Source organism: Enhydra lutris, unplaced genomic scaffold, assembly GCF_002288905.1.
Source record: "Enhydra lutris kenyoni isolate GAN:26980312 unplaced genomic scaffold, ASM228890v2 scaffoldscaffold12, whole genome shotgun sequence".
NCBI classification, from domain to species: domain Eukaryota; kingdom Metazoa; phylum Chordata; class Mammalia; order Carnivora; family Mustelidae; genus Enhydra; species Enhydra lutris.
The window spans coordinates 69,968,203-69,989,327 of NW_019154096.1; positions in this window are offsets into that span (position 1 = coordinate 69,968,203).

Here is a 21,125-nt window from a genome sequence, read left to right on the forward strand (position 1 = left end):
GTTTAAGGGTCCCCGGGATCAAAAAGGAGGCAGCCATCGCAGTCCACTCAGTGTAAGGGCACATTTCAAGTCCTCCCAAATGCCACATCCAGCAGGTTTCTTTGCCTGCAGATCTAGGTGAGCCAGGTCCTGGGAAATGAGGGAAGGTTTTTGGACCAGGATGGATTCCCTTAAAGGAGCCAGGAATCCTTGGTTTTGTTCTCTGAACACTTTATCTTGGTTTTGTAGCCTGGGAGGAATGAACTGTCTCCTTCCTCTTCCTGCCCATGCTGGTCTCACGTCCCTTTTCTATTTCAGACCCACAGCCCCGGGCAGGTGCTCAACTTCATTTTGCCTGCTTGGATCTGATTCACTCCTCCAGGAAGGGGGGGGGGGGTGTGTGGTGTGTGTGTGTGTGTTTGTGTGTGTGTGGTGTGTGTGTGGTGTGTGTGTGTGTGTGTGTGTGTGTGTGTGTGTGGTGTGCTCACATGCCCCCCTTTAGGACCACTTGTCTATTTGCTGCCCTACCCATTTAGCCCAAACAACCAATTTTTCTTATTTCCTGTTTCCCTGTTTCTATGCCTTCCAGGCATCCTAAGATTCCAGCGTAGATAATGGGAACGGTGAGCAGCTGTGTGAGGTTATGAGAGCCCTCTCATGCCAGTGTCCTTTAAAGTACTTCCACTCTTGGCAAGGCAAGTGTCTGAAACATCTTTCTCTTTTCTAATTGGGCCTGGTCCTTTCTTTATCCCCAAGACTTAATGTCTTAACTCATGGTCGCTGGACATCTGACCGAAGTAAGGCATTCCAAGCAAAGTGTGAATTTTAACAAAGCAAACTTCATCCCCCCGTTGCTGGAGATACGCCCTGAGTCCCTGTCCTGTCTGATGAGGAACAGGTGCAGAAAAAGCTGCTCTAATCAAAGCTAAATGCACACATTATACTAAAACCTGAGTTTGCTGTGCTTTATAACACCTTAGTTTGATGGCAAATGCAAATGACAAAGAGACCATTCTCTGAACTTCATTAAAAAGTGTGTTATAGCTCAGTCATAACTAATGATAATGGAGTGCCAGCTGAACACTAAATGCTAATACATCATTGAACTGGAGAGTCTCCAGCGGTCTCCATGATATTCTGGACACAATTGAAAATAGATTAGATTCTCCCCAGACCACGCTAGGACTCTACACTAAGAGCTCTTTGTTGAGGTATATGACAATATCCCTGGAATGGTACGGAGAACATCTTGGTTTGATGATGTGTTAATGTGGAAATGTGCATGGATGTTAATTTTTTTTTCCAAAAGATTTTATTTTAGAGAGAGAGGACGAGAGTGTGTACAAGCAGAGGGAGGAGCAGAGAAGAGGGACAAGGAGACTCCATGCAGAACCCAGTGCAGGGCTCAATCCTGTGACCTTGAGATCACAACCTGAGTCAAAATCAAGAGTCGATGCTCACCCAATGGAGTTGCCTCGGTGCCCCGTATGTTAATTTTGATAATGTTTTCTGAGGCATGAATGCTTTTGAGGGTTTACCATTTTCCTACGAACCATTCCTTGGTATAATTAATTTTTGTTGGAGATATTAGGGATTAGATTAGAGGTTTAGGAGATTAGATTGGATTAGATAATCATCAAAAAAGATTATACCATAGTGCAGAAGTTACGATGAGGCGGCTAGGGATCAGACTTATTTGGGTTTGACGTGCAGCCCTACCACTCTTTGGTTGTGTGATATTAAGCCTTAGACTCTTCTTCTGTGAAATTGGGATCATAGCAGAACCTTCATCCTCCAGCCGTCATGAACATAAAATTAGACAAAGACCCATTGCTACAGTGATTGAAAGAGCCAGATGAATTGCAACTCCAGAATTGGATTTAGAATAATCTGGTCTATCTAAATATGAGGGGACTGAACCAGAGGCATTGGTTGTTTAAACCTGGGATGTTGGGTCCATGGTCAAAGGAGCGAGACTGATACAAAGTGAAGGTCAAGCAAAGCTTTATTTTGCGCCAAGCATCGAGAATCAAACTGACTGGCCAGGGCCATCTCTTGCAAAGAGGCGACCTCTCTCTTCCTTACAGACTAGCTTTTAAGGGCAAAGGCCATGTAGTTGGGCCTGGCCACACATAGATGACCAAAGAGATTGTAACACAGAGAAAGCTGCACAGTCCTGCTAGGTCACACATATGTGACCAATTGAATTACAATTTACCCTATAGTAGTATTTGAACCAGCCTATCACCTTGGTCAGAATTGGCGCCCAAAGGGCACCCAAAGGGCAGGGCCCATACTCTTTGGTAGCTAGGGAGACAGTATGCGCCCCCACCGATTGGATACCTCCACCTGGCCTGACCCACCCTTGTATTTGGGCTTTGTTACCTGGGACTGGTTTCCGGGACTTGTTTTTAATTAAGTAAGTTCCCTGAGGGGGGCTGGCAGGGTCAGGATGGAGCTGCTCTGCCTAAATAGGCCCTTACAGGGGTGACTTTACAAGTGGCTTTCATGTCCCAAATGATGTCCAGTGCAGTTGAAGGTGATCATATAACACTTCAGACTCAGTGAGTTTTTAGACTCTAGACTCGACTATTTTTGCTCATGTACGCATCGCCAAGACCCAGCACCATGCTTGGCATATGGTAGCCATGAAAAACATGTGTCTCTTTGCTTTCAGTTTTGCCTTCTTCCTAGTTTTCCTTGACTCTCTTCCCAGAGTTTTCTTTCCAGATGTAGATTGTTAGGGTACGGAGTCGACCACCCATCAATTAGACAGAGAACACTCTCGATAATGCAAGTCACACAGCGAGGTTTATTTCCAGCTCGCTGGGGTCCAAGTATCTGCCCAGCGCAGCGGGTTTCAACAAGGACCCCGAGCACTCAACGCCAAGGGTTTATATAGCATCTTCAAGGCACTTTTTCATAGCTACATACATATCTTGTGCCCCACTTTGACAGTTTAACTTTGTTTAACTTTTTGCCACCCTGGTGTCACCCTGGAGGTTAAGTGAGATTTAGGTTTAGAAGAAATTTAACTTTACTTACATTTCCTTCTGCCTCAGCCTCCTTCAGTTTTATGGTGGGGAGGGAGACCTCAGGCCTTGAGGAACTGAGCCATTTGTCTCTGGAAATTGGGCCATTGAAGAGATAGCCTTTTTGTTGTAAATCACCAGGACATTTGCAAACCAAGGGAGACTCCAGTCTTGCAGGATTGTGATCTCTGCAGGTTAACTGTGTGTTTTTCTTTAACATCTGGTCCCTGTGGCACCACCACCTAACCGCCCTGGTGGTATAGGATTAAGTTGTTTTTTAGGTTTTAGCTAGTTTCTCTTATCTCAAGTTACGTGCGCCATGTGGGCTGGTTAGGGATGCTCAGTAAAATGGCTTCCCGGCCTTCAGGATGGCCATTCTTATGCTAACCCACTCTTACCGTGCAAGGTGCCAGCTTTTGCCTTGCCCAGATGGCTGTACTTACGTCAGGGCTAGACTCTAGGTGGGTACAGCCTTGTTTTTCTTGGCCTCCACACCTGGAGCTGGTTTCCGGGACTTGTTTTTAAGTCCCCTGGGGGAAGGGGAGCAGGGACAGTTTAAGGGTTAAACAACAAAGTTATTGTTTAACCTCAGTGGAAGCCTCTGGCTAAAATAAAAAATATAAAATAGGTCCTTACAAAATCTAAACCTCTTGTGTACAGAAATCAAGAGAGCCTCTCTCTTTTTACTGGGAGCATCAGCTATTGGAGAATCTTAGTCTAGATCTACCAGGGCCCTACCCACTGATAGAGCCAGAAGCAAAGGATCAAGGACATTAACCATGGTCCCAGCAGGAAATGGATGGCACATCCAACAGGGGAAATTTGAGAAGAATTTAGTCAGTGGATTACACATAAAGGTATAGGAAAGGACTTAGGGAAACTGGCAAGGAATAATACAATACCCTAGACTCCTGTCACCATCCATATGGCTGAATAGGCCAGGAGGGGACAATTACTGGATTCTGGGTGCACCTCTTGATGGGAGCCATGGCCTTTGGCTACAGAACCTGACCGGGGAAGGAGCTGGGGGATAATATCCCTGACCTCACTTTCCTCCTGCCTTTTTTCTCTTCCTGGTGACTCCCGTGGGATCAGATCAACGGGAAGCCAGAGTGCCATACAGCTGTGAACACAGCCCAAAACTGGGTGGGGATGGATGCATAAGGGGAAGAGCCAAATATGAGATACCCAACATCTTATGTAAGTAAGTGAGGGTTTGCCTTACTTGAACCCCATGGGATAAACTCCTCTCAAGGAGGACTTGTCAGAAAAGCATGCTGGGCAAACGGACACAAAGGGAATCTTTATTCTTTACATTGAGAAGAAGCTGGAACCAACGTCTGTTGACATTGAGCTCTATGTTCTTCTTCTACTGTTTCCTGAGTTTTAGAAGTCGTTGTTCTGTGATCACTGATATCATATTTTATTAAAACCCTTAAAAACTTACACCTGAAACTTTATATATGCCTGGCTTTTAAATGTCTATAAGTAATTTAATTTCTTCCATTTGGACATTCCTTATAAATCTGAGAACATTTTTAGTTATTATCCTATCTTCTACTTTCTACAGGTAATTTATACCACATAGTATTTAAAAATTACCTATTAAATACAATTGTTCTCAGGTCAATCTTAGATAAACATCTGGGTGTACTTTTATATCTCTGGTGTTAGATTTATATGTTTCCCATCGGGTCCTCGCATGCCCTCTTCTATCAACTTTTCAGGTCACAACTGATGGGCTTCTACAGATATCCAATTTACTCAATCCATTTCACCTTGTGTAGAGAGAATTAGTCTTCTGAATTTTCTACACATTAGCAATACATAAAAATCCTATAACAAAATATGCTATCATCTCTTTGAAAATGAGTAATGAGGCATGACAATTTCTTTCTAAAGCAATAATCAAGAAAAAGAGCCCTGCATTTAATTCATTATGGGAACCCATAGAAAGAGCGAAGGAAAAATAAATATTTTCACCCATCTGAGTCAACTTCAAGCCTAAAATTATAGGTTCCTGCTACTTGGACTTAATTGCTATGACAAAGAAGCACAAGTTGCTGTGATCAGATTTCTCATGGAATACAAAAACACGAATCCTTGACATTTTGGAGAGTAATAGCATCATCTTTGCCCTAACCTGAACTGATTTTCTTTCATAGTGATTTTTTTTTTTTTACATTAGAAATGAAGACAAACCCAAACCTCAGGAAATTTAAACGAAAGTCCTGTTACTGAAAGACAGTCTGTAAGAGGTGATAAGAACTTAGGTCATACCCTTTTACAGTACTTACATTTATAGTAAGTAATGAATATTCTTATGAACATCAGGACTTGGTGAATTTAAAAGTTATACACTTTCTTAATATTCCCAATTTAAACGTCAGTCTTTGTTAGCAGAGTCAGTATGGTGGTTGGAACAGGTGTTGGGTGGGTCTCAGAACCTGCCCCAGGCTGGGGAGGAGAAAGGCCCCCTCTAGTCGTGAGTAACCCCTCAGGGAAGGCAGCAAGCTGTGTGGACACTGGTATGGGGAGTGGAGTCTCTCTTTGGCCCCCTCCAGGTCTTTGTCCCAAGGGCACCTGCTTTTGCTTCTTGGAGTCCTCTTCTGACTCTCTCCTTGTTTTTAACATCACAGTTTCATTCTTTTCTGTCATTTATACATTTTTAAATAATTGTGATATATTTCACGCATGCAGAAAATTTCAGAAAACACACACACGTGCTTACCACACAACTTTCTCAGCTACTGTGATTTACCATGGTCGCTCCACGACGTTTTTCTTTTATGCCGAGAAAAAGCCTCATTGCCCGTCTGGAGGGGTCACTGGAGGGAGCAGGGTGGGACTTCCCAGCCCCACCCCGTGCCCCGTGCCCCCAGGGTTATTCATGACCCTGTAAGGGGCTTTTTCCTGCCTGGTTTGTCATTATTATTACTGCAGGGCTCAGCCAGCCCCCGTTCCTCACCACCCCAGACCTCCTGGGTGCCGCCTGCCAACCCCTAGTCAATAGTGGGGCTGAGCATCCTTCCTATATTTTTGGGAATTCAGGGTTCTCCCTGGTTATCTTTCCTCCTCCTTATTGTTTTGTAAGGATAAAGAATCTTTTTTTTTTTTTTAAGATTTTATTTATTTATTTGACAGACAGAGATCACAAGTAGGCAGAGAGGCAGGCAGAGAGAGAGGAGGAGGAGGCAGGTTCCCTGCTGAGCAGAGAGCCCGATGTGGGGCTCGATCCCAGGACACTGGGACCATGACCTCAGCCAAAGGCAGAGGCTTTAACCCACTGAGCCACCCAGGCGCCCCTTTTTAAAAGATTTTATTTATTTATTTGACAGAGAGAGATCACAAGTAGGCAGAGAGGCAGGCAGGGTGAGGGGGGGCAGGCTCCCCGCTGAGCAGAGAGCCGGATATGGGGCTCGATCCCAGGACCCTGAGATCATGACCTGAGCTGAAGGCAGAGGCTTAACCCACTGAGCCGCCCAGGCGCCCCAGGGTAAAGAACCTTCTATCCTTACACGTGATAGGTGGTAGATACTGACCCTTCGTAGGTGAAGCAAGTCGCAAGTGTCTCCAGCTGCGGTGCGCCTCCTAACGTGATGCCGTCCTTTCTTACCAAGACCGTGACAGTTGCAGAGTACTTAATTATACCGACCTTCCCTCTTACAGCTTCTTGGCGTGTGCCTTTACTTACAGGCTAGTGAGGGAAAGGCGGCGGAGGTGCCGAGGCCGAGCCTGCTGCTGGGCCTTTCGGGGTTCGGGTCGATGGGCTCACCTGGCGGCAGGAGCGCAGGGCCGAGCCCGGTACTGTCCCGGACCGGGGACCGGCCAGGTGCCAGGCTCCCAGCTCTATTCATAGCGCCGCGCCCCCAGCAGCGGCCAGAGCGGCCCCCTCCGGGTCCCCAGCATCCCAGTCCGCTGGGCACGTGGCCGCAGGAGTGGCTTGGGGGGCGAAGCTTGCCCTTCGGGGGTCCCGGTGGTCCACAACCAATAAACTAACAGGCGGACTGCACTTTTTAGAAGCCGTAAGAAAGCTGGATTCGGATGTCCTTGGGAAAAATCCTTTATAAAATGCAGCCAAAGAATCTATACTGACGATAGGACCTTGCAAGGCAATCCTAAGAGATCCATAGGCGCATCAGAGGATGATTTCTCCTCTTGTCCTGAGCGGCTGGGGGCTGGATTCAGTCTGCCCCCTGAATAGGGGAATCGCACGTTCTCCAATCCCTACTTCCAGCAGGGGCCTGAGGCCAGTGTCTGTCTTCAGACCTCGTTCAGAGAGCCTTAATCCTGTAGGGCGGGGCTTTCTCTGCTCCCCTGGGGGTGGTGGATTGGGGGGGTGGCTCAGGGCCAAGGCACAGATTCCATTTATCAGCGGTGGGTCCCAACAGGCCCTGCACAGGCCTGGGATGGGAACGTTGCAGCGGGCAGCCTTGCCTTAGTCCCACTCCCCACTGCGCTTAAGAGGACAAGTGGCTCCTCCGAGCTTGTAAATAACGTGGGGCCTTGGGAATTGGTGGGACGCTCTGTTCTGCGTGGGAAAGCTGCCCGGCATTGTGACCCCATCGGAGACCGTTTGAGCACAAGGGTAAGGGATGATCTCGACAGTCACACCCTGTAACTTGATTTTGGCTTTTGACAGGGAAGAGGACCCTAACATTGCCTTATTTATTCTTTAAAAAAATTATTATTAACTAATGTTATGGACAGCCCGATTGAAACAAACATACAAGCGAGTGCTGGTATCTAAGACTGGTTCCATGGTGAATGTGGTGGAAGGAAGGGGACACCATGGGAACAAGAGGCGTGCACTGAGGAAGGTGAAAGGAGGAAGCTGAGGAAGCATGCGTGACACCCACATTTGTTTCTGGAACTTCCAGCTAAGTCATTGCACTGCATCTGAAAGGAACTGACTTTTTTGGGGGGAGGCATTTTTGGTTTTATTTCTCTTGCCTCCAGTGATGCGTCTAGCAAGAATTTGTTAAGGCTGAGGTCCAAGAGGTTATTGCCTGTGTTAGGAACTGACTTTTATTGAGTCTTTTACAGGCCACCTCCTCTCCACACATCTCCTCGAGCCCTCCAATAGCCCTGTGAAGGAGGAGGTGTGCGTCCGTGTTTAAGATAAACTTTTAGAGCAGTTGTAGATTTCCAGAAAAATCGCTAAGATAATGCTGAGAGATCCTCTGCACCCTGGATCCAGTTTCTGCTTTTGCTAACGTCTTATGTTAGTGTGATACATTTGTCCCAACGAATCGATCAATACTGATACATTATTGGGGTGCCTGGGTGGCTTAGTCAGTTGAGCGTCTGACACTTGGTTTCGTCCGGATCAACTTTCTAGGCTACTATGATTCAGCTACAGCTTTGAGACAACTTCTAGACTGTCTCTCTTCTTTCTAAGTTTCCAGTTCTTCGGAAAAACCATCAAACTGGCTTGACTTTGATAAGTTCTGAACAAATGGCCAAGTCAAGAAGCACAAATGTGGCCCCTGGGGACCCACCCTGTATACTGGGGCCAGAGGAGGGGAGGGTCTGGGGAATAGCAACCCTCAACTGGCATCTTCCACCTCTATGTTTCTATTTCTAATGTACAAATAATAGTTTTCAAAACACAATTCCTGGACCGGCTGCATGAGTAGCACCTGGGAACTTGATAGAAATACAATTTTACCGGCCCCGTCCCAGGCCTGCTAGCTCTCAAACTCTGGGGATGGGATCCAGATGCAGAGGCCATAGTGCTTAGCATGTCTTTGACTTTTTCTTTTTGTGACCCTGGTTATTGAAAATGCAGTCTCCTAATTTAAGGCACGCTCAGAGCCTTTGCATTAACAGACATGCTGTTAGGGTGTTCTTAGTTGGCAGGAGGCCAGCTCTGCTGTCTGCTCTGTTCTTTCCCATTCCCTCCTGGCAGGTGGCTTGGTAAGAACTTGATAAGAGCAAAACCTAAACCAGAGCCCAATGGTCTACTTAAATTCCACTTGGAACAGTATGTAGGTCAGAACTTTGCCAGTTACGGAGGGCAGAAATAGAGGGCTTAAAATTTGTCAAGACCCAAGGGAATTTTTCCACTTATGTATCTGAAAACTCCAGGAATTGGTTCTCATGTCAGGTACAGCTGGAGCAAGGAGCTCAAATGAAGTCCCAAGTGTCCCTACCTCTAATTTCTTTTCGTGCAATTTTCTTCTTCTGACAACTCCCTCCACATGAAGATCTCCATTCAGCAAGCCCAGGCTTATGGGTTCCTCCAGCTTACAACCTCAAGGAGAGAGAGATCCTTATGCTTCTGGTAGCCATATCGATTTTCTCTCCAGGCATCTCTGATTGGGTGTGTTGGGGTCATGGGACCTTTCCTGGGCCCATCACTACCTCTAGAAGCTATACTCCCTATGTGGCGGCTATGGAAGCTTCTGTTTGGCAACCACAGAATCCTGCCCAGTGGAAGCAGGTTAGAACCAGTCATGTCCTAAATGTTTGCCAGCCCCCTCTGCTGAATGGAGATGGAAAACCCTAATTTGTGTCATTTGTTGATTTCCATGCTGTCATTGTTCTCACCATGGCTGATTCCAAGTTACCAACGCGGTATCACGAGAGGCGGAGCTGGGAAGAAATGTACAGTGGCCCACTGTTGTCATAGAGCATTTTCTCTGTGCAGATAAAATAGATGTAAATTAGCTCAAAAGCATAGATAACTAATTGTAAACTGTAGTAAAATAATTAGGAAGAGGTGAGTTTTGAGTAATCATTGCCTTTGTTTTTTCATAACTTAATTATGAATCTACAGTAGTTAGTTTTTCAATAATAACAGTGTTTAATGATGAGCTCACCAAACTCCTGAAAATTCAAAGGTCATCTCTCTCAAGCTGGTACAAGCCAGGTCCCGCACACCACTGGTCAGAACCCAAGAGGGCAGATAACGAATGGTGTGACCACTCTACCTGCCATTTTTTCTCCCACTTCCAAGTGGGGACACTATCAGATTTCCTCCTGGCAGGTGACTCATCAAGGTCAATGGGTATTAATAGTTTAGTAGCCCGGGTCCTTATGGATCACTTGGCCTGTAGCCAAGTAAGACTCAGATTTGAGAATAGAAGATCAGTACTCTGTGGGCATCCGGTCCGGTTCAGCATAAATTTCTCAGCAAAGAGAGAGAGCATTAGTTTCCTTCAGGCTTCACATATATATATACATATATATATATATATTTTTTTTAAAGATTTTATTTATTTATTTGGCATAAAGAAAGATCACAAGTAGCACAAGTAGGCAGAGAGGTAGGCAGAGAGAGTGGGGGGGGGAAGCAGGCTCCCTGCTGAGCAGAGAGCCGATGCAGGGCTTGATCCCAGGACCCTGAGACCATGACCTGAGCTGAAGAGGCTTAACCCACTTAGCCTCCCAGGCGCCCCTAGTTTCCTTCAGTCTTAAATGCATTTCAGAAAGTTCAAGCTAAGCAAAAACCTGATCTCTTGCTAGTACTCAACTCATCAGAATGATGAAAAGTTGCTTGTTGCCAAGTGTTTTCACTTATAAAAATTCATATGCGGACAAGGGGTATTGAACTTGTACCTACTAATCTTTGCTTCATCGTTTGCAGTCTTGCTTTTCTTGAGTTTACTGGGAACAAGTAACACCATTATCTGTTGCTTGCCCTACCCCTGAAGCTTTCTCCCACTTAGAGGTGCCGAGGCTGGAGGCAGGGAAACCAGTGGGAAACTACTGCATTAGTCCAGACAAGAGACGATAGAGCCTGAACCTGAGCTTGCCGGAGGGGAGGGAAAGAGGTGCCGCATGGCAGGCTGGGCCAGAGAAATGACTCAGTGACCTACCTTCTAGCTAGAAGAGAGCACAGATTTGCATGCTTTAAAAAAAAGTAGACCACATGAGTACGAATGTACTGGGTATTCCAATAAATTTAACACATTTCTTGGGAAAACCTACTTAACCGAGAAGAACTGACAAAAGTCAGATCCACTCCAGCCCCATCCCCTGCCACCATGCAGCATAATAATTTCACTTGTACATTATGTACTGCATAGGATTTAACGATGCAAAAAAAAAAAAAGAATGAAGCACTATTTTACTGGGGATATTTTCAGTAAGTAGAATTAACAGAGTTAAAGAATTAATGCATACACAGTATGTGGTATATCTCAGTAAATATGGGACCACTTGGAGATGATTTGTTATCTACGAGATACGTAGTAAAGGTCAACAGTAGACATTCAATCCATTTTAGAGGGAACGATCAAAGAAAACTCCTAGGGCAGCTTGTTTAAAAAAGGGTATTAATGTAACAAAGCTGTGTTGCTTTCCTCTTGAATTGGCTGAAAGCATCAAACCACTTCTTCTATGGAAATTGAATCACCTCTTCATCTAGAGAACAAAGTTGTCAGACAAGGACCGAACTCAGGGATAAACTCATAAAGGGCATGTAGCGTTTCCGCCAGAAACAACACGGCTCCAGCTAAATGATGGTTGCATGATCTTATTAAAGAGAAGTAAAAGGACGAAAGAATAATCCTTTAGTGCCCCTGAGGAACTGTTGAAAGTCTTTCTAATGTCCATCAAGAGCCCTACAATGTACATCACTGCACATCAACAGCAAATACCCTTCCAGTGCACCCTAGAACAATCTTTGTAAAGTAAAACCTTTTTGGGAACATGGAAATGTACCAGCAATATCTAACAGATCGAGGACTGAATTAACAAAAAAATGACAAGTACATCTTTCCTTAGATCTTATTTGTTTCCAACAAGTGAATGAATTAGTGTCGTTTTTTAAATGTTCAGATTTGGCTTTGGGGTTCTAGGAAATTCTGCTTCTGCAGCGACCTGACAGGATATTAGAGCTCCTTCTTTGTTTATGCCACAATTGTCGCTGGTGGCCACTGGCTGGGTCCCAGGCTTTAGAAGCATTTTCTTTGGGAGATACAGGACATAACTCACATATGAGGTAATTGGGTCTCAGAGAAGTCAGATAATCCCCAAAGTCAAGACGTGATGGCTTTGGGCTTTGAACTCACATGCCTCACCCGAGAATTTGTCCTCTTAGTTAATACCTTATATTGGTTGCCCTGGTAAGTAATAACAATACCTAACATAGATGGTGTGCTTTACAGTTTACAAAATGCTTTGCCAAACATGCTCTAATTTGAGCATAATTCCACAAATGTGGTGATTTAGAATTAATCTCCATACTAATCATTTTAATTGTCGACTTCCTTCATCTCTGGACGAAGGAGCATGTGCATGCACACCTTGGGATGATGGGATTTCGGTGGAGGCTTTCTGTGTGTCTCTCCCCATCTCTCTGTAGGGCTATCTCATTTGATAGCACACCCAGCTTGTAGGCTCCCCGAATTGCTGGCTGACTGCTCTAGGGTTTTCACCACTGCCCTGGGGCATTGGTTTTCCCAAGTCTGTTCCAATTTAATTAGGGCAAGGCTAGTCGTGGAGGCCAGACTTTGTGGTTTGTTCTGTCCTCAGTAGGGCTCTTCCTAGCTGCCTCTTTCCTTGGTTCTCTCTGGGGAACTGGCTGGACCATGGTTTAGCTTGTTTTTCTTAATTAAGAGGGGCTACCACGCTTCTCTTATTTTTGTAGGACCAAAATCTCTTTTGTTTCCAAGATCACCCTTAGACTCAAACTTTCCCACACTGTTTCAAATAAGGTTGGTTCCTTTGGGGGGCTCCCTCCACCCCCAGGCAAGTTCTCTGAGCCCTTACTCCAGGCACTGGGTGGGCAGTAGTCTCTGGTCTTCTCGGCTTGCTTCTGTCTTGTGGAGCCTCTGCCCTCTGAGTGGGTTGGGGAGGGGCAATGGGGTCCCCAGTATTCTGGCTGGATGAGCCCAGAATAGTGTCCTTCCTATGAATGGGGGATGTGTGGAGGAAAGAAAGTCCCTGACGTTTTGACTGAACTCACCGGAAATTTAACCTCTTCAACTGGAGTTGGAGGAATGAGAAATGCTGGCTGATGGGGTCCGTGATCAAAGGAGCAAGACTGATACAAAGCAAAGGTCAAGAAAAGCTTTATTTCACGCCAGCATTGAGAATCAAACCGACCAGCCAGTGCCGTCTCTTACGGAGAAAGCGACCACCCCCAACTTCACAGACTAGCTTTTATAGCGCAAAGGCCATGTGGTTGAGCCTGGCCAATGAGATTGTCTCCACCTGGCCTGACTCATCCTTGCATTCTGGGCTCTGTTATCTCCACCTGACCTGACCCATCCTTGTATTTGGTCTCTGTTATCAGGGACTGGTCGACCATATTTTACTGGTTTCCCAGACTTGCTTTTAAGTAAGTTCCTCTGGGAGGGGGGCAGGGTCAGTTTAAGTTTTATTGCACAAACAACAAAATGGCTGTTTAACTGAGGTAGAGTTGCTCTGGCTAAGTAAGCCCCTACACTGGCAATCTGCTCCCGCCGTGAGCAGTACCATTGTTTAGGAGCTGAGGGGAAGAGGGAGCCCTCTTTTTGGCCACACCTGACCAGAGGGGGAGTTAGCAGCTGAGCTGGGTGGGGGAAAAGAGGAGGTCATGCCCCGAGTGCCTCAGACTTTTATAGTTCTCAGCAAGTCCCAGTAGATTTTCTTGAAGAAATGCTTCTTCATTTGCTAAGTGCCCTTAAAACCATTTTCAGAGATTTTTAATGGTTATCTGTTTGTTTTTAACTAGTTTTCACCAGTCAGGCTTGTTTCACCAGGAAGGAGGTCTGCCAAGCTCCTCACTTTGCTGTCCCAGAAGCAGGGACTCCACAGTACTGTTCTCTCCATGAGACTTTTATAGATGAGAAATCGGAGGCACAGAGAGTTTAAGTGACTGGCCTGAAGTTACACAGTAAATGCAGAGCTGATCTGCAAAACCATGCTGTCCAGCTCCCAAGTTTGCACTGGGCTGAAAAGAACGAAATTTCTGCAGAAGGCACTGTCGTATCTTCAGGTGGAGGAGAGGCTGGAGAGCGGGTAATGTTCGGGAACTACATTAAAACCTTTGCCTCCCCGACACATCGGCGTGTTGGGGCCTGGGCCACAACATGCTGACTTTCTCTGGTGGGCCCGAGGCACCCTTAGGGAGGCCGTGAGCGCAGCTTTCCGGCGGGCGGGTCCTGCTGAGGCCGGTATTGCTGTCCCTCTGCGGGATCAGCAGTGCCTCCCAGAACTCTCAGGGGCTTCTCTCCAACCGACATCTTTGTCTCTATAGTCAGGGATTCGGGCGGAGCAAAAGCTGGTTTGGTTCAGGTTCACGCAGGCCCTCGATGACAGCTCCTGAGACGCCTCCCGCTCTGGCCGCCTCCCAGGGCCTGCGGTGCACTGTCTCTCATCACCAAACGCGTCCCAGCCTCCCGTCTCTCTTCCTCCCCTCCCCGCAGGCTCTCAGCCTCCTCAGCAGACAGCTTTCGGATCCCATCTCCTGAGCTCCAGCGCTGCGTGAGTCCACAGTGCGCCGTAGACCCTCCGTTAGTACCTGCCCGGAGACCCAAAGCCTTTCCCTAAGGGCATGAGTCCAGTAATGAGAATTTCAAACCACCGTGATTGCTGGGAAAGTCTTCTGGGGCGGGTGGAACTCGGTGGCGTCCGTCTGCCTTTCACATCCTAAACTGCCTACTTCACAGAGCCGTTTCCACGCCTAACAGCCATGTCAGCGACGGGCATTCGAGGCTGAGCTCCCGATCGTTCACGCCAAACCTGCTTTACCGTCTTTCCTTCTTACCCTTACGCCTCCCTCTCCCACGTGCCAATCCGGCGACAATCTCCTCCCTTGCTCCCCCCCCCCCCCCACTGCTGACGCTGTTCCAGGCCCCACCATCATGCATCCAGGAAACCGCAGTAGCCGCCTACCTGGCGTCCCCACTTAACCCACTCTTGCCCCTCCCCCATCCCTTCTCTACCCAGCCGCTAATCATGAAGAAAAAGTGTTTCAAACGTCTTTCCCCCCTACCATCTACAAGCCTTTCACAGTTTCTCACAGCCCTTAGAACAAAATCTCTACTTTTTTTTTTTTTTAAGATTTTATTTGTTTATTTGATAGAGAGAGATCACAAGTAGCAGAGAGGCAGGCAGAGGGGGAGGGGGAAGCAGGCTCCCCGCTGAGCAAAGAGCCCGATTCAGGGCTCAATCCCAGGATCCTGGGATCATGACCTGAGCCGAATGCAGAGGCTTAACCCACTGAACCACCCAGGCACCCCCCAAATCTCGACTTCTTAATAGCTTGCCAAGCTTGTGACCTCTAGGCCCTGGCACCCTCCAGCCTGGGCCAGCCCAGCTCTTTCCCATCTTGCTCTCCTCTGGCCACACTGGCTTTCTTCCAGGGACTGTGCCAAGGCCTCTGCTTGCCTTGTTCCCTCTGCGTGTGGGGTAGGCAGGGGGGCCTCCCGGGATAGCCACTCCCGAAACCCCAGATCTGGGATGTGTTTTGTTGGATGGCGACAGGTGTTACTAATGCTACAGAACGTAAAACAGGGACTGGCCTCTCTCATCCCGGTGGGTGCAGGTCAATCATGTGAGCCCTTAATAGCAGAGGACGGCCTCGAGCTGGAGGCAGAAGGGAGGCAGCATGGGTTGGAGAGGACCGACAACCCACGTGTATGGGCTCCGTGCTCTGGGGCTGGCTTAAAGATGGAGGGGCAGACGGGATGAGCTGAGAGGGGCTCCTGGCTGAGCACTAGTGAGGAGATGGCAACTCGGCCCTCTAAACACGAGCAGGTAAGTTCTGCTCATAACCGGAATGAGCTCAGAAGCCCGCTCTCCCTCACCCCTCCCCAAGGCTTTAGATAAAACTCAGTCCACTGACCTCTGGGTTTTGGCCTTCTGAGACCCCAATTGGAGAAACCAGTGGACATTCTGGATTCCGACCTACAGAACTGTTAGATGGTACCTTTGTTGTTTTGAGCTGCTAAGTGTGTGGTCATTGCAACAACAGCGATAGAAGATGCGAAAAGCTGAGTGTTCTCTCCTCCCTATTTTCCTGAGTGACCCCTTCTCATGTTTAGGGTGCAACCATTCTCCAATGAGCTTATCTAGTGTAGGCCCACCTGTTTTATGCCCCCCTGTTCCTTTTCTTCCTAACATTTGACCACACTTGGGCTTTGGGGAAGCAGTTTGGTGCAGGAGAGCTGGTGTGGCACCAGGCCGTGCTCCCATAGGTAGGAGGGTCTGGAGCCACAGGGCTCAAACCCTAGCTTATCCTATTTGCTACTTGTCTGACCTTGGTTGAGTTCTTCACATGTCTGTGCCTTAGTTTTTCTCATCTGCAAAATGGGCACAATACCCAGAGCTCAGAGGGTTGTTGTGAGGATTACAGGAGAAAACAGCCTATAAAGTGTGTCCAACAATGCTTAGTACCTAACAGGCTCCAGTCATTGTAGTTATTGACTGCGTGGTTGATGGTCTTCTAGACCTGGGGTTGACCAACCACGGCCTGCAGGTCCAAGCCAGCCACCACTTTTGTGTGTAAAGTGTTATTGGAACATAGCCATGCCTATTCAGTCACACACTAGCTCTGTTTGCACCTCGCACTCGCAGCTGCGAAGCCTGACCTGAGTAGTTGTGACCCTATGGCCCAGAAAGTCTAAGTTATTCCCTGACCTTGACAGGAAAGCCTGGAGGGTGCGGGCCACGTGTCTTTGTTCATCCCGAGTACTCCCTCCTCCCACACTACCCCGCTCCCAGTAGGTGCTCAGTGCCCCAGGTTGAGGTGATGACCAAGACCTTGCGTGTGAAGCCCGTATTCTCTCCCAGGTGTGAAGGAATGTGGGATGCAGGCTGCTGCAGAGCCCTGCAAAGCACCCCCACCCCTCAGAACCAAGCACTCTTCTCAAGCTTTTCTCCACGCCCCCTCTTTAGGGCCTCCCTGACGCTCTCCTGCAAGGGGCTCTTGGGCTTTGCCATCAAGTATCATTTTGACTTCCTAAATGAAAGCTGCTTTGTGGCCGTAGTAAATGAGCCCCGTGTCCTTTGGCAGTTCATCTCCAGGATCTATACCTGAGTTTCTGGGAGGTTTCGCAACGTCACACTGGCCGAGTCCTAAATCGGCAGGAGTCCTGAATACAGAGTTTTCACAAAACTCTGATAAGAGCTTTCCGTTGCCTCTTAAAGAGCTTTAAACGGCCCCCGGAGAGGTCCAAAGATAGCACCTGCCTGTGCCCTGTGCCGCCGGAAAGGGGTCGTGTCTGAAGTTCTCATCAGTGACATCCGCACCTCCTTTCAGCTGTGTTTCATGGCGCTGGTCGTCTGCCACCCAACGGGGTATGTTCAGGTTTCTATTCTTAGACTCTTTCATTTTTCCATGGAGCTTGCAGAGTTTTTAATGATCAAGTATATTATACTTGCAAGGAAATCAGGTTACCTTTTCATGAGGGGAAGGGACAGCTGTTACTAATTGAGCTGTTTGCCACCAGGATCTGTGTGCTCAGCGACAATCCCATTGGTTTGAGGGGGCAGAGGCTGGTAAGGCCCCCCCTGTCAAGCATTCCCTCTGCTGATGCCAGAAAGTGTCCCACTGGTTAATAATTACCTTGCATTAGTCATTGTGTATGTATTTGTTCTTGCTGATCTGTAATAAGGTTTCCCGTATTTCACTTATAAAAACGTGATGGGTACTGCCAAAGACTGGTATCCATCCATGAGCCCGGGCTTTTAACTGAGCACATTCATTGCTGGAAGGCAGATCATTTAGATGAATTAGACATCCTTTCCTCTAAGAAGCTGTTTCTTGTTCGCAAGCATCCCCTGCCCCCCACCCCGCCCCCCGCCCCATGTGCATCCTAGCTCCTCACTCCTGGGTTTATTATTGTGTAAGGAGATCACTTTTTAATGATTATTGGCATAACTCAGAGCATGGTGTTTAAGTAAAGAGTGTTCCCCTTCTGGCCTGACCCTGACAGTAACTTCGCTGTGTGACTTCAGTCATGTTACTTTACCTCTCTGTGCTTCAGTTTCCATGTATTTACAGGCTGTTTGGCTGTTAGGAGAAGTGAAATAATTTCTGTGTACCTTTCACATACATGTGCTGGTCTTTCTTTCTTTCTTTCTTTTTTAAGATTTTATTTATTTATTTGATAGACAGAGATCACAAGTAGGCAGAGAGGCAGGCAGAGAGAGAGGAGGAAGCAGGCTCCCTGCTGAGCAGAAAGCCTGATGTGGGGCTTGATCCCAGGACTCTGGGATCATGGCCTGAGCCCAAGGCAGAGGCTTTAACTCACTGAGCCACCCGGGTGCCCCAGTGCTGTTCTTTCTTACAGTTTTATGTCGAATTAAGAAATATTATCAAATATGTTGGAAAGCTAATTTCTAGTCCTTTAAAAAAAGGTAAAAACCATTTTTTAGCTGTAGACCATCTGAAAACAGTAAAGGGCCAGATTTGGTGCCTAGTCTGTTGTTTGCTGACTCCTAGTCGCTGAGATGTTGGGATTATGGTTTTACTGTTGCATGTTTCTATTATGAGATCTATAAATCTGGGTGTGTATGTGCTTATTGGAATTGGGTGTCAGAGCTGGCTTTGAAGAGATCACTGGGAACTTTTGGCCTCTTTTTCTGTACTCTGCAAACTTCAGCTATTGCCTATGAGGCTTTCTAGAACTTACCTCTTAAACATGTGAGGCTAGAATATATTAGAGTTTATCTTTGGTTACTCTTTCTGTTAGTCGCTACCAGCCATTTTTAATAACTTAAATTTAAATTAATTAAAGTTAAATAAAAATTCATTTCCTCAGTCACACTAACCATCTATCAATTGTTCAATAGTTGCGTGTGGCCAGCGGCGAACACTGGGTTCATGTACAGAATGTTTCCATCTGTGCAGAAAGTTCTATTGGACGGTATTAGAAAATTAATCATTTTAATTGGGTTTTCCCGTTTTTGGCATATATCTCTTTAGGCGGAGTTGTTCATTTTGCATGCCTAATGTTTATTTACATCTCTTTCTCTCTGCCAGTTAGAAATGCCAAGTTTCTTTATTAACTTTCTCAAAGAATGTTTGGTTTTCTTGCCTACTTAAAGCATTTAATTCATATTTTAATGTTTAATGCAACTTTTTAATTTTTAGAGTATTTTTTGCTCATTTGGTTCTTTTCATCTAGTTTCTTGAATCAAGTGCTTACTTTGTTTTCTTTCATTCTTTCCTGGTTTCTAATTAAAGCTAGAAACATTTCTTCATTTGGTTGCGTGCTATGGGCTTTGCTATGTATTGCTTATACATTTATTCATTTCGAAATAGTTTGTAATTTCAGTTCGGTCTCTTCCAAGAATCGTTTAAAAGGTTTAAAAATTCTAAGAATAATTCATGTTTTTGCCATTAATATTATTTGTGGTCAGGCAAAGTAGATTGTATAAATGTTAATTTGGAGAAAAATTTTTTTAATGGCTTCTATTGGTTACCTAATGTCACCTAACAAATTACCCCCAAACCTTAGTAGCTTAAAACAATGTTTGTTATTTCAGATTCTGACTGAAGGTCAGGAATCTAGAAAGAGATCAGATGAGTAGTTCTATCTAAGGGTCTCATGAGGTTCCAACCAGCTGTTGGTAGAACTCCAGACATTTGAAGATTTGGCTGGGGCTGGAGCAGCAGCTTCCGGGAGGCCATGTCGGGTACCCACCATGCCACATAGCCTTTTCTGATACAATGTGAGTCCAATGCCATCATATCCTCCTTATCTTATTCATTAAAAGGAAATCTTACTTATATTGTTCTCATTAGAAGGGAATCTCTAAGTCCAACCCATATCTAGTGGGAGGGGACCATGCAAAGGAAGGATTCTAGGGAGATGAAGGTCACTGGGCTCATCTTGGAGGCTGCCTACTACTGCCAGGTACGCATTCAATTTTTGATACTCCTAAGGTTTGAAAATACCTTTTTTTTGGGGGGGGGGGTCTCTGTTGGGATGTGTCCTATGTATTGGCTCCAGCTTAAGTTCTCAAAATTATTGCTCATTTAGCTTGCTGTATCACTTGATTTTTTTTTTTTTTTTTTGGTTTGGGATGAGTGTCTGTCTTGATGTGCCTCTATCCACAGTTGTTGGGTAGAATGTTCCAGAAAAGTTAGTGAGGTGAGTTGTTAGCTAGTGTTATTCAGGATTTTTACATCCTTATTGACTCTCTGTAACCAACTCCCCCACCCCAACAACTACTGAGTGAGGAATGGCAAATTCCCCAACTAGAACAGCATATTTGTTTATTTCTCCCTTTAGTTCTGTCCACTTCCGCAGCATGTGTTTTGAAGCTCTATTACATCACATTTTAGTGAATTGTCCACCTTATCATATGAAAGGATTTTCATGGAATATTCCTTGTCTACTTTGGCTGATGCTTACGCCTAGTGTTTGAATGATCTTTTTCCATCTTGTTATTTTCTATGTTAGTATTTAGCTGAGTTAGAAACATTTGATTCCAGGTTCCAGGGTAAGGGTCTTTCTTTCCCAAAGAGGTCTGGCTGTCCAGGCCTGGTATGGGGGGCTCTGTAAAGTCAGCAGGAACCTAGGCTCCATCTAGCTTTCTATGCCACCAGCTCAGGATGTGACCTACCACCTCTTGAACATGAGATGGTTGCCAGAGCTCCGTCTATTAAATCCACTTCTAAATGCAGAAGGGAAAAGTAAGGGATGGAAGAAAACAAAACAAACCAAAACACCCAACATATTGACCTCACCTGATGACTTCCACTTAAACGTCTTTGTCTAGAACATGCCCGCTGTAGTCACATGGAGGTTAGGAAGTGAATTTTAAGAGCCACGTGTACAGTAAGTCATTTCTTTTCCTCCTAGGCTATTTCACCCTATGTTTTCACAGACCCAGCTTTAAAAGATAGAATTCCCGATATCTAAGGAAGTTCAGAAGTCCATTTTTTGCTTGGATGTTTTACTTCTGCTGGATTGATCTGACCTCATCAATCATGTCAAAATCATTGTGTGGTTTTCACAATTTTTTTCTTGCTGTAGTGAAAGAAGTTTATACGATGTATATTTAATAGTTTTGTATAGGAGTTGCTACATTTTATAAAACTTGCATCCAGTTTATATTATTTTGTTATTAGAATTTTTCAGGTATCTTCTTATAATGGTCTCTTTGGGAAATCCAGTTTCTGCAGATTTTTTTTTTCAATATACCTCTTGGCGGGGTGTGGGAAAC